The sequence below is a fragment of the Sander lucioperca genome, chromosome 1 (genome assembly GCF_008315115.2).
Source record: "Sander lucioperca isolate FBNREF2018 chromosome 1, SLUC_FBN_1.2, whole genome shotgun sequence".
Lineage (NCBI taxonomy): Eukaryota > Metazoa > Chordata > Actinopteri > Perciformes > Percidae > Sander > Sander lucioperca.
In genome coordinates, this window is record NC_050173.1 from 4,296,971 (window position 1) to 4,319,459 (window position 22,489).

General features: G+C 40.8%; 1 long non-coding RNA gene across 1 annotated transcript; it reads right to left on the reverse strand.

Moving 5' to 3' along the window:
- Window positions 1-981: 981 nt before the first annotated feature.
- LOC118495331 lies at window positions 982-22,129 on the reverse strand. The gene is made up of 4 exons (XR_004897712.1): window positions 22,051-22,129; window positions 10,139-10,142; window positions 4,531-4,540; window positions 982-993 (listed from the first exon to the last, which is right to left on the reverse strand). It is a non-coding gene; the product is annotated as an uncharacterized LOC118495331 (long non-coding RNA).
- Between the last annotated feature and the right edge of the window lie 360 nt (window positions 22,130-22,489).

Here is a 22,489-nt window from a genome sequence, read left to right on the forward strand (position 1 = left end):
AAGTTGGCTTATTTACTGGTGTTCCAGTAACTTGTGAACTTTAGTTACCTCCCACCTTTGAGTTGTAGGCCCCGCTCCCTCAGAGTGTGATGCTCTGCTCTTCAGAATTTGGCCTCTTTTAAACAAAAAAAAATAACTTACTGCATTTTGGACTCAGTATAAGTGTATAATTGTGCCTATTAATGTAGATGTCTGCTCTGTAATTGTTAAAACCCAGCTAACATTCCTGTTGCACACCCAGTCGCCCCAGGAAGGGGGGGGGGTCTGTCTCTCTTAGAATGGTCTCTCCTGAGGTTTCTTCCATTCCATTCTTCCATTTTACCTTGCCTTCTTAGAGAGCTTGGGATGGGTCGTGAGCTGTTGCTTAGTTGGGCCTTAAAGTCTATTGACATGTACTATTAAAAAAAATAAGACAAAATAAAATAATAAAATAAAAAATAATAAGATTAGTTGCCTGTCATTTCCTCTGCTTGGATGAATAGTAATATGTTTAATTTTTTGATTATTTGATTGATTATTTTTTTCAGGCATTTTAGGCCTTTATTTGTATAGGACAGCTGAATACGTGAAGGGGAGAGAGAGGAGGAATGACATGCAGCAAAGGGCCGCAGGTCAGAGTCGAACCTACGGCTGCTGCGTCGAGGAGTAAACCTCTATATATGGGCATGCGCGCTAACAGGTGAGTTACCCAGGCGCCCGTATTATGTTTTCAAAGTGTGAATATCAGACAGTTGGTTTGCAGAAATCCACTTATTCATATGTCACAAATGATATGTCCAGCTATAAAAAATGCCTGAAAGTCTGAAGTTAGAACGAAAGTACAAAGAGTTGTTGCTATGGCGATAATACACGGCCTCGTCGCATTGGTGTATGCTGTCTGCTTTCAGAACGTTTCAGACAGGAGCGTTGCAAGTAGTTGCAAATTTCAACTCGTCGCAAATCTTTGGTCTGAACTGGGCTTTAGGCTGTTTTCAACTAGTCTTAAAATTTGATCTGAGTGATGGTAATCATGATGATCGGGTCATTAAAAATATGCTGAAGTGTTTTGTAAAAACCTGAGAGATTGTTGTTTTTATGCATATGGAGCAGATCATAGCGAGACGTCTAAAGCACAGTTCAGACCAAAGATTTGTGACGAGACGAGTTGAAACTTGCAACTTCTTGCAACAAGCTGGTCTGCAGCGTTATGAAACCTGACAGTTCATAGCAATGCGACGAGACAAGAAGGTGTATCATCTCCATAACAACGCCTCTTTGTACTTCCGTTCTAACTTCCAACTTTTAGACCTTTTTTGTAGCTGGATATATCATTTGTTTTGTCTAAATATGAATGTGGATAATGTCAGTGATATTGAGATGCTTGCTACAGTTGCATTTCTAGTGATGAATCGCCGAAAACACATTTTATTTCTCTGATTCACTGCTTGGTTCTAATGCCACTGGGTGCTCCCTCTCTTCAGTCACTCTCTATCTTGCTTGACCATATAACGTTACCGTGCTTTCGGGCGGTCATTGAGGCTCCATCTAAAACTCTGCCATTTCGACCAGCTGCTTGTAACATCAAAATAAAATGGATTATGGATCATTTTATAGCTGACTTTACCAGCGGACTTCTCTTTTGGCTGTTGAAACCGGTGAAGTTCCTTAGGTTCTAAAACCAGCCTCTGTGACTTGAACAGCTGAGTCGCAGCGAAACCATCAGCTGGTTTAAGTCGACTAAGTCAGACTTCTGCAACTTTTCCCTGCGACGTTCTAAAATGATTTTGTCTCATTGTGAATCTTTGGTCTGAACTGGGCTTAAGTCTGTATTGTTACTGAGGTTATCATATATATTTTATTTACATTTATATTTACCAAATCTTTGATGACCTACTACCTACATTATGAGTGGTATAACCCACCCCCCCTAGTTTAAATGGAAATAAATGGACTTTTAAAGGACAATTCCAGCACAAAATGAACCAAGGGGTTAATAACATATGTGTACCAAAGAATTTCTAATAAGGGAAGAAGTTCCAATCTCTCGATACTTCCGGCTTCTGAACTGGTTGCAGTTACACTCTGGTTGCATATAGGGGGCGCACACAGGTGAGTGCAGAATGAATGGTGGTCTATGGAGCTATACCCCTCAAAATCCACTTTTCTCAGGATATAATTTTTTGTCTAGTAATTTCAATGTTGCATTCGAAAGGGGAGGCTAAGAAAATGCACACTGCTGGGTGTTTTTTTAAAGTTGCTTTTTTGTTCTAAAAAGCTTTTTTAAATGTCAATGACAGCATACACATCATACGTCCAGAGATAGTGCTTTACGGCAAGCTCTAAGTCACTTCCTTTTTTCTCTCGAGGCATCTACAACACAGCTGACAGGTTAGGCTCTCCCTGGTTGCACGGCGTCGGTTTACATGTAGGGACCCCCATAATGCTACAGTTGAAGTGTGGCGCTATTTTGAGCCTTGTTAGTGGTGTATAAATAGCGATTTATCCTTTGCCCCGACTACTATCGTTACAAGGTAATCACCAGTTTGCGGTAGCTTGTTTCAAGCTACAGACACATTGGATTAGCTTGAAAACATGTCCCAGAGAACGGTCGACTCATACACATATGTTATAAACCCCTAGGTTCATTTTGCGCCTGAATTGTCAGTTAATGGATTTTCGTTTCGGACGTCTCTGTCTTTTGTCCGTTGAAATCATAGCCCTATGTTGGTAAGTGGCTCTGGAAGGATCTTAAGCCACTACATCACCCATGTCTTATACCTCAAGTATTTCTTTGAATATATACCTGTGATGTGAAAGCTGAATATTTCATGTGTTTAAAGGAAATATGAGACTGACTGTTCTAAACATTCAAGGCAGCTCTTTCCAGAAAAAAGTATTTCATTATGATTATTATCTATAACCATTAGTCAGTCTTGACACACAAGGGAAGGAATCACTCAAGTCTCAAAAGACTGGTATCTGTGCGGAAAGGGAGTCAGGGCCATAGTCAGGATCTTAGAAATTTTAGTTATCTTTTTATTTTACCGTTACTTAACCAGGAAGAGTGTCCTGGCTTATGTCGGCAGCAAAATATGCTACAAATCAGGATTAAACAGAAGCATGAAGTCATGAATAAAATGTTGAATGCAATCATATTTCATCCAAGGAACACCCTAAATAGCAACCTAAAACCATCCAAGAGCCGTATCATTTACTGAGACTAACACGTCAAGATAAATATTGAAGTAATGTCAAATTTTGGCCACACATGAAAGAGTCTGCAAATATCATTTGGATTTGTTAAGGCAGCTAAGACAGCTAAGGCCTTGTGCAAAACAAAGCCGCCGGCTAGACGTGTAAAGTGGTTTATAGATAGGCGTGTTGGTAAGCAGTATGCTGAAGGGCACTTCAGCCTCACTAAAAACCATGACAACACTCTCTCTAGTCCCACAGGTGCACAAAGCACATCTGGATCCCACCGCACACACACCCTCACACACAGTAACATGGTGCCGCTCAGTCATTTTGGCAATTTTATGTCGACCTATTTAAAAGCAAGGTTGGTGTTTCCAATATCCACTTATTTATATATTGTTTGTGGGCATGTGATTACAGTATATTATAGTGTGTTTCTGCATGATTGTATGTGTATGCATGCTTCTTACGTACGCCAACATTTACACGTATGCTTTGTGATTCTGTGTGTGTGTGTGTGTGTGTGTGTGTGTGTGTGTGTGTGTCAGTATAGGTGTGAGGCAGCAGACTGAATCCATGGAGTCTCATTAATGGCTTCATTAAGGCCAGGAAGATCTCATTTGGACTGAGTGAATTATTCAACCCGTGAGCCAGTCAGACCCCTGTAGACACCTGCAGACACCGCCCAGGTAGAGACAAAGAGAGAGAGAGAGAGAGAGAGAGAGACAGAAGGTGGATAGAGATAGAGAGGAGAAACTGACTGAAATATTTACTCCAAAAACCAAGTGAGAGACTGGCACAGAGAGAAGTAAAGAGACAGAGGCTACTAAATATGCTCATTTGATATTTTTGTTTGACTGTGTGGTGCTGCAGGTTGATAACGGACACAGAGGGTAGAGAGAGATTCAGGATGTAGACATGTAGTACATAAAGAACAAAATGCTGATTGGTGTTACTAATAACATACGATGGCTCTGTTCTATTCAAGTGTCCCAGTAAGCTGTTACAATGGGTGGATCCCAAGTCTCTTATTTGATAGTGTCTCGCTCCTCGCTTGAACAGGAATCCCCTCTGGTCCGCCTTCTTGAAGGCTGTCTCTCATTTTAACCGGTCCATTTTCAGTTTTAACTTTGACCCTTTTACTGAACGCATGGCAAAACACTCGCTCAAGGTCCGCTTACTAAATTATTAGGAACTCTAAACTGGATCTCACAGTCAGCCAATGAAACTGGCTCAGGTGTCATGAAACTGGCTCAGGTGTTGTGATCTAATTGTGGAATATGAGGATAATGATTTCTCCCTTTTGAGGTCCAAACACTGTCTAATGTGAGGTACACAACACACAAGAACCAAGACTCAGGCGCTGCTGGAAATTCCGCCGGATGTTCCTGACTTCGGCCAGATGTGCGTCACCTTCCACTTTCTTTGTCTTGGCATTCTTAACTCTAGTGGATTTATGAGGACTATGGTTAACTGCTCCTCCGATCTCTGAAGGGTAAATCCAGACAGCTAGCTAGACTATCTGTCCAATCTGAGATTTCTGTTGAACGACTAAAACAACCTTTTAATACGTTCCACCAAAACAAGTTCCTTCCTGAGGCTATTTTGCAGCGGCAACGTGTTTTGCTTAGCACAGCCCCAAGACGATTGTGATTGGTTTGAAGAAATGCCAATAAACCAGAGCACATTTTTCTCCCATCCTGGAATGCTGTGTGGACTAGCCAGATCTTCCTCGCAGCGCAGGAAGGTCTGAAAATGCAAGACTAGCAAAGCCCTGATTTTTGGATGCTTCTAAAGATTATCTTGCCATATTTTCCTTTTTGCAAGTGTATATTTTTTTTTTTTCACATCCCACGATTTGCCCGGAAGTCCATCCTGGCCGCAACGATTTTAAATCGCAAATATTTAACATTTTCTATATTTACGATCTGATATCCTGTTGTATGTGGGGACAGCCGAGGACGCAGTCTACTCTTGTTTACCTGCAGGGTTTCTGCAGGTTTCAACAAGTCGAATTTTAGACTTTTTAAAGACCTTTATGAATGACATTTAAGACCTATATTACGACATTAAAGTACAACAAAATGCAGAGCCATAAAAGTACTTAAAGTAAATAAATGTATTCAAATTGAATAAAAGCGACACAGCGTAATAATAATCTGTACAGCAAATTATATTTGGACTAGTGGAAGAAAGGACTTAGCCAAAAAATTTGAGCATCGACAACTTCTCAGTCCCTCCCCCCTTTCTGCTAAAGCCCAAACGGTCTCCTAAGCCCCTCCCCCCACATGGGAGAGCTGTGCACGATAGCGCGTGTGTGAAAATGGGGGAAGGGGAGGAAACCTATCTGCAGCTCATGCGCGGGGAAGGGGGAGGGGAGAACGCTATGAAATGCACGTGCATGAGCAGTGATTGACACACAGTTAAACACCCCCCCTGGCCCTGATTGGAGCATCTGAACAGGGAGCGGTGGATTTTTGCAAATCGCACTACTAGGCTGTAGGTGGTGCCAGAGGAGCCAGATTTTTTTTTTTTTATTACCTGCTTCATGTAGTTCTACTCGAACATAGGGTCAGTTTCAGCAAATATGACAGAAAGTTAGTTTTATAAGGCTTACCTACTACATCTTTTAGGTCTAAAAGTTTGATTTAGAATTTTTAGACTTTTTAAGACTCATACGGAGCTCGTACCGCTGATCAGCGGATCACGAAGGGAGAGAGAGGGCGGAGGGAACGGGGAGTGCACCACGGTTAGAGCTGTAACAATTCCAAATGTTGTTGTACAAGTAATTTCATGTAGTAATAGCATGGCGATTGACAATATAATTGTCTCTTTCAGTCAAATTTAAAAAGTATTCATTTATTTGTTTTTCAAACAAATTAAAGTTTGGAATGAATCACATATTTTGGTTAAATCACTGTATGTGACCTAGATAATGCAATAACAGATAGAACATGTATCCTCATCAATAAAAAAACAAAGCAATAATCATTAAGAAAAAAAGTAAAATTAAACACAATCATTACGTGGTCACTGCTTCTTTACAGTTTTTGCAACAGAACAATGTGAGGGAGGTGTTGGTTTGCAACCTAATCATGTGACCGCTCATTTCTTGCCATGTCAGACCTTGTTCTAGCTGTTTTCCCACATCCCAGCAATTACTATAGTGAGTACAATGTTATAATAACTGATATGAAATGATGAAATGACCACTAGCCAATGACCTAGTTAGAGCGTGCGCCCCATGTAGGCTGAGTCCTTTGCAGCGGTGCGGGTTCGAATCCGTCACCTGTCATCCCCCATCTCTCTCCCCCTTTCCTGTCTATCCACTGTCACTATCACAATAAAGGGAAAAGCCCCAAAAAATGATCTGTGAAATGTGTGAAATTTGAGGCCATGACTTCACACACTAAAGTGGTGAAAATTGCCATTTTATATCTGATCTTTGTTGCTTGAACTCTCTTCCAATCGCTCCAATGATTGCCGTATGCTTCAGGTACCTCATGCCAGAACTGACTTAGGAAAAAACACTTTTAGACAAAACACTTCTCTCTTCGCTCTGTTACTTTGACACCATTCCAAATGATCACCCTGTGCCTGCCTGCTTCAGCTGAAACTGCATTATGTTTATCAGTTTGTCTGTTGTTACATTTTATTTTTTATTTTAACTGTAAACAGGGCGTAATGCGCAGCCTGTCTACTCTGAATAATAAGTAAAGTTTAAATACAATAAAAAAAACAACAGTCCTTGAGATTTCAAAGATTTCTAATGTCTTACTGTGACATCCAGGATGCTGTTAAATTCTCATTTCATTTTTAAAAGTACATTGTCAGACAGATGGAAATATAAACAAACCCTTCTCATTATTTCTATCTTTCTTTGTTCCCCCTCTCCTCCCTCCCTCCCTCCCTGTCTCTGTCTCATTTCTCTTCTTTCATCTCTCTGCCATCCGCTGTTCTCTCTCAGTATTATCTCAGGTGGCTGGGAGGTGGTAACAATTTCTTTAAGTGTGTGTGTGTGTGTGTGTGTGTGTGTGTGTGTGTGTGTGTGTGTGTGTGTGTGCACTCTGTGACTTTGTGCACACCCTAAAGTCACAGAGTAGCACAAGTCATCATTCAAATGTGACATTGCAACTTTAACCGTAAAGTATTGTTTGAGTCCCAAAGAAGCACAAGTGTGTTCTCATACACACACACACTCACACACACACACACACACACACACACACACACACACACATACGATGCACATGCACGTTTGAAACATTTTTCAACCTTGTGCACAGTCCTAAAAACAAACATTCAACTTATTTAACAAACAAAATGCACAGCTCCCTTTCTGCAGTAGCCATTAGAAAAAACCCGCATGGAACAATTGCACACAAACACATATGCACACACACACACACACACACACACACACTCATGCTGCGCAATCAGTATGACTAAACAGACTGTGTGGTGCAGTGAAAGCTCTATCAATCATTTCTGAAGTTGAGAGCAGGTATGGACCCCTAATAGCCGTTTTGTGTGTGTGTGTGTGTGTGTGTGTGTGTGTGTGTGTGTGTGTGTGTGCGTGCGTGCGTGCGTGCGTGCAAGTCTGGGTAGCAGTGTAGCGTATGTGTGTGTGTGGGAGTAAGTGACTTATGTATGTTTGGGACAGAGTGCAGGAAGGTGGAGGGATTACTCATTGTCTGCAATTTTGTGTGTGTGTGTGTGCTGGCCATTGGTCATATCACATAGGATGGCAAAATGGTCGCCAATACATGATTTTGGCTGCCATAACTGTGTTCTCCCTTTAAAACACAAACAGAAGAAATACTTATTTGTGTTCAACTTTTCCTTATTTTAATGTAGTTTTATTTATTCTGCTTTTGTATTGCGTGATTGTTTTGTTTCTTCTGCACCTTTTTCTTGACTTAATTGGAAATAAGAAGGAGATCACCAAGAGTCTGCAAGTTCAGAAAAATGGCCAACTAGAGTAGCAGTGCGATGGATCAACACTCAAAGAGATATTTTGCTTATTTGAATCCAGTTCTGTGTCAACTTTGTGTGGGCATTGTGTTTAGATGAACAGTGTTTTACTTCCCTCCGAGGTCTGGGAAGCTAAACACTGTTCATCTAAACACACTGCCCACACAAATATGACACAGAGCTGGATTAAAATCGGCAAAGTATCCCTTGGATCCAGAGCAACCTGAGGAGATCACTGACCAGCATGGTGCGCAACTTTTTCAGGTATGCCAGGAGAAATGCTGAGTCATCGCTAGCAATAACGTTAGCCATCCTAACTTTGGTAGCCGCCGTCGTCTTTCCTGGTGGGGTGGTGGCTCGCTCTTCTTGCTTTGTCCGCAAGTTATGGCTCATGGTTTCCCAGATTTACAGATAAATGTAGTCAATGTAGCTGTGCTTTTTTTTAATGGTGTATAAAATTTACGAAGCAAGGGGGCCTCCCTCAATCATGTCCAAGCATTGCCAGACCTTCCTCCACGGCGCTGTGGAGGAGGGTCTGGCTAGTCCACACATCATTCCGGGATGGGAAAAAAAAACGTGCTCTGGTTTATTGGCATTTCTTTAAACCAATCACAATCATCTTGGGCAGCGCTAAGCGCCGCACGGAGCAACAGCGCCTCTGCAAAATATCCTCGGGAAGGAACTTGTTTGGGTAGGTTGTTTTAGTTGTGCAACAGAAAACTCAGATACGACCGATAGTCTAGCTAGCTGTCTGGATTTACTCTGCAGAGATCCAAGAAGCAGTTAACCATAGTCCTCATAAATCGACCAAAGTTTAAAATGCCAACACAAAGAAAGCGAAAAGGTAAAGGACATCCGGCCGAAATGAAAGACATCCGGCGGAATTTCCGCCGGCACCTGAAAAATATACCGGAAGTGGAACGTTGTGGATAAGACTACTCAGCAGGGTACAAAATAAGCACCATTCACCAGCCAAAAAAAACAATGGTTATCTATTAAGTTGCTGGTAAAATGTGAACATTCACTAGCCATTTGGCCAGTGGACAAAAAAAGTTACATTTTGCACCCTCCTACTCAGTCCAAGAAAATAACCCTGAAAATGTAATTATACGGGTATGGAGTTGCATTATGGGAATTGTAGGATGCAGCATTTTTGGAGCTTGATCCATACTAGAGACTAAAAGAAAGGATATCTCAGTCTATGCTGCATCAATTTAAGTTTAAAGGAGAATTCTGGCCAATTTTTACCTGAATCTTGATCGTGATATAGCTCAGAGTACTGTCTATAGGAAAAAAAACGAGCAGAATCGGTGCTAGCAAACTGGAGTTGCTGCGGCTATATCCAGAGCTCCCAGTTAGCTAAAATGCCAGTTGTCGGGGCATCTTATAAAGAGTGCCTTTGTGCCTCTTAACAGACACAAATGCAATTAAAATGTTTGTGCAACATGAACAGGGCCCTTACGTGACAACAAGATGCGTTTTCAACTCAGACATTGGGAAGAAATCGTTTAAATTCAAAGTTTGTAATGTCACCTGCCTCGATCCTGCCGGTAGCTAGCTCGGCCTGCTAGCCTGACCGACATCTTCACTTCTGCTTTCTCTCCCGTCGGTAAACAGTAGTGTGCAGTTTACCATTTCCTGCAACAACTGAATTCCAACGGGACTTCAGCACGAGACTACAGCTAGCCTTCAGTAATGCTATTACTGTGCAAGCCACAGGCATCATTTGGACCATTTCTATGTAGTTACATAGTCACTGATATGGTCATAACCACTACAGTGCGACAACTGGCATTTTAGCTAACTGGGAGCTCTGGACGTAGCTACAGCAACTCCAGTTTGCTAGCACTGATTTTGCTCATTTTTTTTTCCTATCGACAGTACTCTGAGATATATAGCGATCAAGATTCAGGTGAAAATCGGCCAGAATTCTCCTTTAAAGAGTGCTAAAGGGAGAAATACCTGTGACTAGAAAAGTCACTCACAATACATGCCTATCCACCAGCTCAACCTCCTAACTTTTCCTCTTTACTACTTCCTGCATTGGTGCCCGACATTGGCAGACGTTGGAAGAATCGTCCAATATAATTGTAGTTTCTTGGAAGATTTGTCTGCATCTAAGTATGTTTGCAATATAAAATCTAACAATTGCTTCCATAACAACCTTCACACAAATGTGACACAAATACAATTATGGAACATACTTCTTAATTGTAGGTGTTTGTAATTGTAATTACAATCCTTCTGTCTGCCACAGCTTTTGCTGCATTTTGCGAAACTCCTCATCAACTGTATTGTTTCATTTTCACTCTTAAAGCCCACAATGTTCACTACAAATCCTCCTGCTCTCGGGCTGTGTTTGAATTATAGAAAACATCTTGGCCTTTGAGGGAAATAACAAGAGAGGGGAACCTGAATATAAATGACAAGATGAGCTGAAGAGAATTTGATGTGTGCAGGTGGGGGGCATGATATCACGTCTTAATAACTTTTGGAACAAGTTTGAGGACAAAATGTCTTTCCAGAACTTCCCTGGTAGACATTTCTTTGAAGGCATATTTTCAACGAGCCAGTTGCTGTTTACCCAATGTGTGATGCATCGCCTTTTGCCTTTCAAACACTCGTTCAGGCAACAAATATTGTGTGTGTGCGTTTGTGTGTCTAAGGCTTGGCAAAACATGCTTAAAAGCCGTACAGATCTGGTTTGTATTGTATGGTCTGTTTTCCTAAAATTACACAGGAAACAGCCGTATTAGGAATGTGCATTTCATCATGTTGTATACGTGTGTTTTTTCCCACCATTCAACACGTTTTAACAGCATTAAGCATCATGCAATAAGAGCAATATACAGATAGACATTTCTGCTTTAACGTTTTCTTGGTTAAAGCTGCATTAAGTTGAGAAGCTACTGTTCGTCTCATTTTAAAAAAAAATCTTCAAAATGTTGCTTATTAGCAACACGTCCAATGCGCCAAGAATGAAGTCAGTCAGTCAGTTATTGAAAATCTGCACTAGCATTATTTCATACACAGTTACACATGCAGTAACAGCCATGGAAGCGTGACGAAAGACAATCATTTGATCATAGAAGCAGATACAAGCATTATAGGAGGCGAGAGCAGGAAATCAGAAAGGGTTAGTGAAAGATAAAGAAAAAGGAATTTGTAAATCATGGATTCACACAGTTGACACACATTGAATTGACAGAAATTATAGAAATGGAGACCAACAGAGAGAATGTAAAAATAATGTATTCATGCAGACATCTCAAATAATGCATAGACACACACTTGAGAAAGAATGAGATGGATTGGAGGAAATTCCAGTTTCTCTCTTTTTCAAGACTAAGAGAAGCTTAATTAACTTGTCGGTAGTGATAAAACTTCATGAAACTTTGTGAACCATTTTCTTTATTTCCTGAGACCACTAGATGGCGCTCTGGGTTTTAAAGAAAAAGGCTCAAGGAATGGCAATTCAGTGTGCTGTCAACCCTTTATTGAACTGAGAATGCCATCTGGTGGGCTAAACAATGAAGAATATGGTTCAAGAAGCTTCATGAAGCTTCATTTTGACTTTTTTCACTAGAATAAACCCTTAATTCACAGAGTTAGATGTGATATTTTTTCCCACTACCTCCCTCTGCCACTGCTGCTTGTAACCTGGGATACAGAGGATACAACACTGGGGCCAAGAGAGGGCATTTACAGTTTTTTTCGATTGCTAAACGACAGTGGGCACAACTGGAGTCACATGTGCAAAACTCTAACTACAGTCTGCACAGCAGTAGTTCATGTGGACCAAACGTTAGTTCGTTTTCATTGCTTGAACACAGTTTTCAAAACTCTACACACTTTTCCCATGACTTTAACCACAACGTGCACAACACTGTGGATCTACAGCACTTTGTTCAAATGCACACACTGCTGTCAAAACTGTTAACCACACATTCAAAACAGAATAGATTTCAGTCTGGTGCCTATCAAACACTGCTGATTGCAATTTTAGCTGAAAGCCTAAGCAGATGTCTTGTTTTAGAGTAGTTAGTGAACATATATGGTATTTATACAGAGAAACCTCAGAAAGCCTTTTTTTGTATACAAACACCAAATAAGAAGTAAACAATTATACACTGTACCGTTTGAGAATAACAGGTAAAAGAGCAAAGATACCAACATGTCCAGTTAAGATGTCTGAGGTTATATACACAGCTATACAAAAATGAAAAACATTATATATTTACAATAGTAAAACTGCTTTCGTACTGTTTTCAGAAAGTAATGGAGGTGAAAGCAATGGAAACACCACATTCATTTGTATTTAGAGATGATGCAGACATCCAACGTGATGAAGAAAACTTGCCACATGATGCTGGAGAGAGGCAGGATTAGTCACACTATTTTTTTCCCAGTAATTCCATAAATTACTAGAGACAAAATACTATATTGAAGATATTTCATTCCTTCTTATTTACCTTACGTAAAAATTGGTATATCTTTTCCTTAAACTATTGAGTAGTGTCAAGTCACTCAAATTGTTCAAACTGTAAAGATGAAAAAGTTTGTAATTTCTGTATTGGTGTTTGATGCTAGTGTTTTTACTCTCAGTGTGTTCTGAGTGACAGTGTGTGTTATCTTAATGAGGCTTGTTCATAGTGTTTGGCTGCCCTGAGCCTGTTTTGAGACGTGTGTTAAGAGTTGTGTTGCTTTAAATGAGTTTTGCAGGTGATGTGAACTGTTTAACTCAGGTGACTGTTGGTAATGCAGACTGTGGCTTGAGTTTTGCACATGTGACTCCAGTTGTGCCCACTGTCGTTTAGCAATAGAAAAAAACTGTAAAGACTGCAGGCACTGGAAAAATACTAGCTAAAACACTGTTAGAAAAACTTTATTCTTCAAAATACATCTCTATTTAAATCCACAATAAACTTCTCCAGCTGGGTGGAAATTGTTGTTTTAAAGATTCCACTATATCAAAGAACCATCAAAACGGTTATTTACAGTGAGGGAGCGCTGAATGATCATTGAACTTTATTCAGCCATGATAGATTATATCACCAAGGAGATGGAAAATAAAACGGGGAAAACACATTGATCACAATTATACTAGCCAGGCGTCCGCTGACTGCTGCTCAGAATATCTCTGTGAGGTCAACGAGAGTCCGTGGGCTCAAAAAAGAAATGATAATCATCGCCAAACATGATCCTGTGACGCAACAAAGATGCATATGAATGCATGTGAGCAAGTACACAGCGAGTGGGATCGAAACACAGACACAGTCTGAAATAATTACAAATCAAAGAGTGCATCATATCAAGTGGAACCACAGATTTGAAGGAATACAGAACAGCAGTCTCTAGTATAAAGACAACATTACAAAGGGTCAGTACAAAGAAGGGATGTTTTTTCATACGCTAATAGGTTTGGTAGTGCAGGTCATGTTATTATGATAATAGAGTGCCTGAAAAAGATGGTCACGAACATTGAACCACTCTTGGTTGCTAAGGCTGTGATGTCATTGCTGGTATGAATGGCATACCAGCGATTTCTACAAGCAAAAAGGTTAGTGTTTTGTATACAGACATGTCTAAACCTTTAAGTTGTACAGTAGTTAGTGTCAAGCTTGTCCTTGAGGGTATCACATACATCATCAGAAACTTACACCTTCAATTTATAGATAATCTTTTTTAGGTCATGCTTTATAGCTGGGTGATAAATCTCTGAGAGTTCATCACTAGAAGCTTTTCACTATTGTGTATATTGGAAGGCAGGTTTAAATGCTAACAGTTTTTTTTCAACCTGGACTCTATGTTCCTAAGTTTGTTTGTGTCTAGTGACTGATGGGAACAACAATCTTTGAAATAGGTTGAATATTAAGCAAGACCGCTGCAGTCGGCAGCGGCGAAACAAGCTACAATGTAACGTTAATAGGCAATTATTGCGCTCCTTCAATTTACATTTACAAAAAGTGGTTATTTCGGACATGCTCAGATTATTATTCTAAGTCTCCGACAACATTAAGGAAAGGATCCCTACATATTTCTGTAGGGATCCTTTCCATAATGTTGCCAGACACTTATAATAAAAACTTGAGCCTGTCAATGGCAAAATCAACACTTTTAGTGGATGAAATTGTGGATGCTGGTTACAGCGTTCTTGCTCATTACTGGACCAATTTCAAAGATTTGTGTTCACATTAGTCACTTAGACAACAATGCATGGGAAAATAAGTCCAGGTAAAAAAAAAGATCCTTTAAAGTAATAATCTGAAAACTACATCTAAAGCCATATCTTTGTTTTGCACTGAAAACCTTATATTCAAAGCACAACAGATCAATATCTGCTTTCCTTTATAAAGTATAACTGACATTTAAACAGCTAGACCTTTTCCCCCATAGTCATGCAGACCTTAAACATTGAAATGTTACGTTCCAGATTAAGATGCAAAGATATGTGCAGCATTTCCAAAGGCTCCACATGATATGTGACCTTCATCTTGTCTCTGGGGGTGCATCAAATTGACAAAAAGAGGAAGAAAAGAAGCTGTTAATGAGTTAGAAAATCTGTCTGGATCATATGGTGGCCATCATGGACTTAGAACATGGATAATTAGCACTGTGTGATACATGGGAACAAAAAGTGTCAGCCCCCTTCATTTCTGAGCAACACACTGCCGATGACATAAATTCCATGTTGTTCCAAGAAGTTTCATCACACTCCTAGGAACCTTCAGCAGAGGTACCCATTTCTCTTCTGCCCAGGTTTTGGTCTGCAATATGCTATCTCAGTGCAAAGCTTAACAACATGATGTCTCGTAGTATTTACTTTGGGCATTGCAGTGATGTAATGTAAGTAGAAAGAGCAGAATGATATATAGGTCCATAATATCTCTCTGTTGGTGAGGACATAGTTCTCTAAAACATATTAAAGGTCCTGAAGGCCTATTTTCTCAACTTCTCAGTTTCTTACATAGGTTAGGGCAGTGTTTCTCAAATGGGGGTACTATGGAGGACTGCAGGGGGTAAGTGACATTTTTTTGCAAAATGTTTTTCAGTTGCAAGGCTGTAGTTACTTCTACTGTCTTTTTTCTCTCCAAGTTTCTCAGTTTTTTCAAAGTTTTTGTCACTTTTTTCGAAGTTTGTCGCTTATTTGAATTTTTTGTCACTTTTGTCACCCTAGTGTTGCCTTCCTTCTTTCTACTGTGTTTTTATTACTATTTTCGACCTATTCTTGCCTTACTTCCTTCGTTCTACCGTCTTTTTCCAAGGTTTTATCGCTTTTTAAAAAAGGTTTGTCGCCTTTTTTCATCAGCATTTCAACGTTTTCCAGGTACAAGGCTGTTGTTTAGTAAATCTATCGCTGACATCGCTGTATTGTTCCTCTTTATATAGACTTTTCTTTTTCTACCAAAAATTATCACGCTGGTTAGGGGGTACATGGCTTAAAAAAACTGTTCAAAGGGGGTACATTATTGAAAAAAGCTTGAGAACCACTGGGTTAGAGGATTCTATAATTTACAACAGTTAGAACAGTTTATTATAGTATGTTATTTCACATGCTAAGTTTCTGTATGTGTTTTTGGCTATGCTTTTGTCACTTGTATTAAGTCGGCTGGACTTGGACGGAAAAATGTTATATATGTTCACGCACCAATCGGGATTAGCAAAATTTGAATCAAATTCAGACAGCTGTATGGTTCTATGCTTATGTTGCAAGGCCACTGTCAATAGAATCTGATCAAACCACACCCACACACTCCTGATGAGGCAGATTAGCTTTAGTTTTTAGCCCTACTAGCAGCATGGCTCCATAGAGAGGCAAAGTCTGCCTCTTTCCAGTGGACCCCATGGGACCTTATACCTTAAAACACATATATGGTAGTGAACTTGGATTGACAAATAAATACATTAGTGATTTGTGCCATGAATTATACATGATGTTTGCAACCTGATCTCACAGAATTCCATGAAATGAACATGGCCCCTTAACTCAAAATCTGTGGCACTTTCACGGAATCGCCGAAAATTCCGTGATGGGCCCATGAAAGAATTCCGTGAAATGGACACGATCACCGAAAATTCCATGATGGGCCCACAGAAGAATTCCGTGAAATGCACACAGCCCCTTTTAAGGAAAAGGTCGTGGGTGGGCTTACGTTTCCATGACACGCAGGACAACAATGGGACGGTTGGGTTTAGTAAAAGAAGAAAGCGACGGTTGGGTTTAGGAAACGTGACACGTGGGACACGATCCCTGGTCTACGTCATCTTCTCATTGACTTTACATTGGCATTGTTTTCTGTGGTGGCCACAGAATTTTCACACATTCCGTGCTACCACCATGTAATACAGTTTAGGATCATTTCACGGAATTCTGTGAGACCAGGCTGGTTTGTGAAGTCAGAGTTTTTTGTTGGTTTGTTGTAGCACTTAGTTCTGTATGAAACTCAGTGAACTACTTATCTCTTCTCGAACAATATCCTGTATGACATCTTGCTTAGCTAGCTAATTTAGCTATGTTCCACAACACATGTAACGTTATCTTACTTGATGTGTTTTATCCAGTGTCTTTTTGACAGTTGGGAGGTGAAAGACTGAGCAAGACCCGCTGCCTGTCTACGAAACAGACAGGCATCGTAGCTTCAGCGAGACGTCACTTACTTTGGGTTGAGTAGTCTTTCTAATTACGTATTTTCACAGTCTTATACTTCAGCAGTTTTATGACAAACTGGGGCTTTCTTGACTTGCAACATCATATCTGTAATTCATGGCTTAATTCAAACTGGATCAAAAAATATTTGTCTCTCACCCTTCACTACTGTACATATTTTTTTCCGAAACATAAGGTACCATGATAGTCCACTGCCTACTTGGAGCAGATTACCAATCATAGCAGCTGGCTTAGAGCTGCTGTTTGCAATGTACCCATGATGTACAGACAACTATCACTGGATTACTTACTAGAAAACCTAAAACACGTTTCTATGACAGTGATCATCAACTGGCAGCCCGCGGGCCAGATCCGGCCCGCCAAAGCTTTTAGTCTGGCCCACAGAATAATCACGAATTCAGAAAATGTAAAGAGGAAAAAATGCGTTCTGTTATTTAGCATTTCAAGCATTTACAGCAGGTAACATTACACAGGTAGAGCGCAAACCCAGCCCCTGTATTTGCATCTCTATTCACATGCCGGGATTCTGTACAGAGATGCCCGCGCTCCAAAACACGCAGTACCTGACTGGGAACGATACAAAGAAGATAACCAATGGCCGCTGGGCAGATCAACTCACGCTAGTCTTGTTGCTCTAAATAGGCTACAATAAAACCTTTGTGAGTAAAAAGTCAATAGAAAGCGATATTTCAATCTGCTCTGTCTGCTCAGTCCACCGCGCGTTTTATGCGAACACAGCTCTACTCTGCAAATAGAGAATTTTTACAAACAAACTAAAACAAAAGGTGTCTGTTTGTAGTCTAACTGTTGATCTTAGTTTGCTGGAAATCTTGAAATTTTGACAAATTCTTATAAATTTAACTGCTGGCTGAACGAACCATCCTCTCCGCTGGAGGGGTAAATCTATGGATGTATTAAGACCAAAACATATACATGTGGCTACTTAATATGCACGTGAATGACGCGACCATTATGTTTGCGTTCTTCATTCTTGATGATGATGCTGGTTGTATTATTTTGCAACAACATCGTTTCATTGCAAATGGGCATAGGTGACGAATGCATAGCCTGCTTATCTGTCCATTCATCATTAAAGCTGGGCTTTTCCACGTCAACTTTTCGCTTCAGCCTCTTTGACAGTGACATTCTTACCTGACAAAAGCCGTTTCTTTCTGCAAGCATTTTCCACCAATCAGGACGCTGCATACTACAACCATGTTTCCCAATCACAGACTTTAACCATCACTCCTCAGTGAACTGCCTCATAGTCTGAGATCTTTTTCTAGTTAAAGAGCCAGTTATCATTATGGAGTTTCCATGTTTTTTAGGAGTTTGCTCACACTAATACAAATATATATATATATATATATATATATATATATATAGCATTTCGAACAAAAATAGGCGTATTAGGAAGTCCGGCCCCCGGAGTGTCTGCTTAGAAAAATTCTGGCCCTTGGAAAAATGTAGTTGATGACCCCTGTTCTATGACTTCCTAGGTGGATTTATGGCTTTTCATCTAAAGCCGCCATCAGCATAAATAAATTTGCTGCTGGTAGGGTGCGTCTAGATTTCTAGGGTAATTTCTCCCTTAACTTGAGCCACTAAAATTAGGCTCAATCACCTCACCATTAAGGCTGTTGAGTCAGTCTGAGGTGACCAATAAATTGTGTCAACCAAAGAACACACACACACACACACACACACACACACACACACACATTTAAAGAGAGTCAGACCTCGTTTCTCAACATAACTCATTCTGCAGTGCTTTAACATTCAGCTGTCAATTATAGTTTTTGAGAGAAATCCTATGCACCATATTCTCCCTTTTCAGCATTTGTAAAGCCTAACCTTGTCGCTGTGGGTAAGACAAATGGCAAAGAAGAAAACTGACTTTTACAAAGAGACAGAAATAGACTAGAGGCTGAGGGAACAGGAATGAAATATGGAAATTAATTTAATTCCCTGGTGAGTTATATTGCTATAATCTCTTCAGTCATCCTTGGTCATTGTCTATTTCCATGTCTCTTCCATCACTCTGCCAATGAGAAGGCAATTACATAGGGGCATACATGTACATTTCAAAGAACATTAGCGAGTGATTTCAAATGAAGTAGTCTTGCATTGCCAGACCTACCTCCACAGCGCTGCAGAGGAGGGTCTGGCTAGTCCACACAGCATCCGGGGATAGGAGAGAAACGTGCTCTGGACCAGAGATTCTGATGATTGCGAATAAATAAACCAATCACAATCATCTTGGCCGGCGCTAAGCACCGGACGGAGCAAAGTTGCCTCTGCAAAATAGCCTCAGGAAGGAACTTGTTTTGGTGAAACGTGTTTGTTCAAAAGTTGTTTTAGTCGTGCAACAGAAAACTCAGATTGGACAGATAGTCCAACTAGCAGAAATCTGAGGAGCAGTTAACCATAGTCCTGGATTGTAATAACAGCCCGGTCTCATGGCAGTTCGTGTAAATGTCACGTTATTTTTAATCTCTTGATACGTGTTCATGGGGACGTTTTTCTCATTTTTTACGTGGTGGCCAGCACGAAAATGTGAAGTAATGTATTTCAATGGGAAGCATATTTCCTGGTCACAGCACAAAAATGGTAGGGAATAGTATAAAAAGCCGAAAATCCGTGTAGGGAGGCTGGTCGGGGTGGTGGATGGGACTAACAACACAGGGCTTCCACCCGGGCGAGCGGGGATCACGTCCCGCGTGTGGCGTTTTGTTTCCCGTAGTCTTCCTAATCACTACCGTCCCGTTATTGGTTATTGTCGCGCGTCCCCAGCAGCTGTCTCCCGGCGTGTGAGGCGCCCTTTCCCTGTAGTGTTTTTCCTAAACCCAACCTTCGCCATCCCGTTATTGTGACGCGTCCCCAGCGGCCGTCTCCCGGCATGTGAGGCGTCCTTTCCCTGTAGGGTATTTCGTGCTGGCCACCACGTAAAAAATGAGAGAAACGTCCCTGTGAAGATAGCTCTGTGCGCTCTGTTAATGTTAATGTCAAGCCCTGAATGTATCTAATGTAAAAAAAATGCATATAAAAATACATTTGAAGTGATATATTACCAAGATATGCCTATAAATATAAATATATCGGGCACTTGGGTACCTACGTATTTACCCTGCTCGTGAAATATGACGCTTATTCGGTACCGACCCAGTCTGTCAAAAAGTGACGCCAAGAGTCCCGACCGAACGCGTCGAAAAATGACACCAAAGGGCTACCCAGTGTCAAATACAGATTATATTGGAATAAGTTGAAAGCCTTGTGTCTGATTGAAATGCTAAAGGAGACTTTTTGCGTCAGTAACTAATGCCAAAAGCCCCTGACCAATCATTGGTTTTTGATGCGCTGGGAGTGAGAATGTGTTGTGAAAACAGAGCCAAGATGAGACGCAGAAGCCTAGTTTCCTCTCGGACCACTTGAATTACAGTATTAGAGTATTTTATCCAACAGCTAGAAATGTTAAGGCACCAATGCCTTTGGAGCAAATCTGCCCAGGTGGAGGCAGATAGAGGCTGCTGGTGTCCAGTGGAGGACTTAAGAGGATTGTTTGTGCACAGCTGGAAAGGTCCAGAAGAGAGACCAAAGCTGTTTTGATTGTGATGAGGTAGATGGAGACTCTAGGCTGCACCGACCAGGAATGTTGAGTGAATATCCCACAACCCCGGTGTGAGGGCCATTGAGTTTTGGCCTAGAGGTGGTATCATGCCTGGAGGGGCTAGCTATAGGAGGTGAAATAGTGCTGTGTTCTGAGAATGAACCTTAAAGCTGCAAGTTGCCCTTTTGACATTTTTCAGAAAATATACTATTATGTTGGCTGGAATCTGTGTTAAATATGGTCCTTACAGCAAAAATGGAGGGTAGTTGTCATTATTGCCTTTAGGTGATAGTGGAAAGACATGAGAAAGGAGAGGTCATGCACAAATGATGCAGAGCTGAATTGAAACTCAAACTCTAGCAGTTATGGACTGTTTGTGAATTTACTATTTAAACGGCCCCAAAATGTCCCTCTTGTTGCTTTGTTATTCTGCAGTGTCATTGCATAAATAAGGTTGTAGGTTCTGTTGGGCTATTATTTAAAGCATCTAACTAAAATGGAAGGTGTCTTTGTCTGTATGTCTGCCCTTCGATTTTCTCTGTTCAACAACTGTTCATCCAATCGACTTAACACTTGTGTGTGTTGCTGAGGGCCCAAGGAAGTGCAGCGCCGAGTGCGAGCTCTTGAAATCTACGGGACAAATGTATTAGTAGTGTGTTATGTATACACTGTGTAGTATATTGAGAGGGTACCCCTATTAACTGTTACACAGCCGAATGGCATGCTGGGTAAAGCTCCCTCTCTGCCGCGTGCGGTACAGTACATTCAAGAACAGATGAAGAAAGAGACCGGAGATGTTACATTGTAACTTGTCTCGCATTGCCAGAACTTCCTCCACAGCTCTGCAAAGGAGGGTCTGGCTAGTCCACACACCAATCCAGGATTGGAGAAAAACGTGCTCTCGTTTCTTGGCATTTCTTTAAAGCTTTAGTGCGTAACTTTTTGATATTAATTAACGTCCATTACATTCAAGCCATTGCCAAATGAGTTGCTACAAAGCTAATTAAGACCAGATCAGCTCCACACAACTCTCTCTGTATTTCTCAGTATGAGTAATGAAAATTAAAAGTTAAAAAAAGTTATGTTGAGTATGAAAACTCTTGTTCATTACATTTTACTTCATAATTGCAACCGCATGTGTTATATTCATTGTTGCAAAACTTGTTCTGTATATAGTTTGTTATCGTGATCAAAACCATTGATCTGAAGCTCAATGCTGATGCTGTCATGTAAATAGTTTTCTAATCAGCAATAAATATAACAATTTCTGATCAACCCATATCAATTGCATGCTTAAAATAACATACCGGTTAAAGCCCCGCCCATTTCAAGACAACCCGACCCACTTCCGGGTTAAATCCTGCCCACTTCCGGGTTAGGCCCCGCCCAGTCCAAGTACAGATACAGATACAGATAATGCTGTACTCGCTCATCCCTAATGACTATGTTCAGAGGATTGTGTCGTCCGGTGACATTCCCGTGCAGAAACTCGAGTGAAGCAAATTACCTCTTCTGAAGAGTCCATCATGTTTTTTTAATCCTCCGTGTCCTCCTTGCATACTAGCAACTGCGTGGAGGATGGGTGGGGGCGCGTGCACGATCACAGAAGGCTGTATCATGTGGACACGCCGAGAGTGTTGCTGTCATTACTTAGTATTCCTTATGGGGGAGACAGAAACTACGCACTATAGCTTTAAACCAATCACAATTGTCTTTGGCGGTGCTAAGCGCCGAGTGGAGCCACGGTGCCGCTGCAAAATAGCCTTGGGAAGGAAGTTGTTTTGGTGGAACATGTGTACGTTCAAAGGTTGTTTTAGTCGTGCAACAGAACACTGTTGACTGAGCCATGAGCATATACTAGCCTTGCCCAGCATATCAACAAATAGGGGAGGGGGATGCTTAGTTTTTGATTCACAATGTTTTAGATTTAACAGCAATTATAAAACAAAGTTTTGTTCAGCCTTAACTCCAAGTTACACACATGACATCCCCTCATAGGTTATGGGGCACAAACTTTAAATTGGCACAATCTGGAACTATTTTTCTTTTAATGAGCTCCAGTGTGC